Source organism: Vigna radiata, unplaced genomic scaffold (genome assembly GCF_000741045.1).
Source record: "Vigna radiata var. radiata cultivar VC1973A unplaced genomic scaffold, Vradiata_ver6 scaffold_1920, whole genome shotgun sequence".
Lineage (NCBI taxonomy): Eukaryota > Viridiplantae > Streptophyta > Magnoliopsida > Fabales > Fabaceae > Vigna > Vigna radiata.
This window is the reverse complement of record NW_014543648.1, coordinates 1-1,485: the sequence shown is the minus strand read 5'-3', so window position 1 is coordinate 1,485 and position 1,485 is coordinate 1. Positions and strand designations below refer to the sequence as shown.

Sequence of the window (1,485 nt, the reverse complement as noted above, 5' to 3'; positions counted from 1 at the left end):
TAAAAATATGATACCTTCACTGGTCCAAGCATACCATTTAAACTTCCAAGAAGATATCTTGTAGTAAGAGCCATCCAAAAACTAGTACTAAGGCCAAATAGTGTGTTGAAAATGACACTGAAATTTATACTTACACCAATCCACTGAAAGTAAGCACTGAGATTTATATGAAGCTGAACAAATAACTTAAAGAAAGCACCAATCCATTGAAAGATATACTTACACCACCACAACCCCTGTAAACATTATAGGCTTTCTACCANAGCGATCAGCAACAACTCCCCATAATACAGATGTCAAACATNTGCCAAGCATGAATGAAGAGCCTAAAATATTTTCATCACANAGGCCTCCCTANTAAGTAACTTGCAAGGATCGTTGAAGACTTCAAAAAAAGATAATGATAGAAGTAATCTTACCAATATAACCAGCATAAGAACTGATATCAGCTTCTGTTTTCNCAATATTAAAATCCCTTACCTGAAAATAAACGTTCCATCATTGAGGAATCTGGATATGTATAATACTCATCCATGAAATAAAGTTAAAATTAATCACAACTTTAGTTTTGTAAGTATTTCATAACAAATGACAAAACAGAACTAAGAGTAGTAATCACTTAAAAATGGACTCTGGCATATTCCAAGTATTAAAGTAAAATGTATTCAAANAACTTCCAACAATGATGTTTAAGCATTATTCATAGAACTTCCAACAATATCACAAGATCAAAATATACATCAAGTTCAATTGAAAGCTAAACTCACCATGAAATAAAGGAAAGGAAAGAGAGATTATATAGGCAGTGCTGCAGAGGACAGAATAAAGTGCTATCAGAGCAAACTTAATAGTTTCAAATGACCAAAAGAATCAGAATAATACCAACTGGTAAAACAGAGAAACAAATGCTGATTTTCCTTTCAAAATATTATGGGATCAGAAGGCACTGCTTTTCTTAGCCAAGATACACAATATCAAACATTTAAGATAGAGATGAAATAATCATGTAAACTTAATTCGTCACCACCAATGGGGTCCTTTTCCTAAATGGGGAAACCAAAAATAGAAAAATGAAAGGAACCTAAAACAACTCTAAAAATAGAAACTATGAATAGAATAAGAACCTAATCAATTCCTCCTATAAGCAACCTAAACGAATGCTATACAATGGAAAACAACCTAAAACAGGGAATTGAAACTAAACAGATCCAAAAACAATGAAATAGAACCTAGAACACATCCAAAATATAGAAGCAATGTAAAGAAAAAAAAATGGAATAATACTAAGCTAAACAGATCCTAGTTACAAGTCTAAAAGCAGAACCTATAAGGAAAAGAATCCTAATAAAGAACCTAAGCAATTCCTAATAGAAATTTAAAAACAGAACCTATAAGGAAAAGAATCCTAAAGCACATTCCTATTTACAAAAGCTAAAAAAGAACGTGAAACAAACAACAAAAATAGAATAGATAAAGATCCAAATA

At 31.4% G+C, this 1,485-nt stretch overlaps 1 pseudogene; it reads right to left on the bottom strand.

Moving 5' to 3' along the window:
• Positions 1 to 5: 5 nt before the first annotated feature.
• Positions 6 to 830, bottom strand: LOC106754733 (annotated as a pseudogene).
• Between the last annotated feature and the right edge of the window lie 655 nt (positions 831 to 1,485).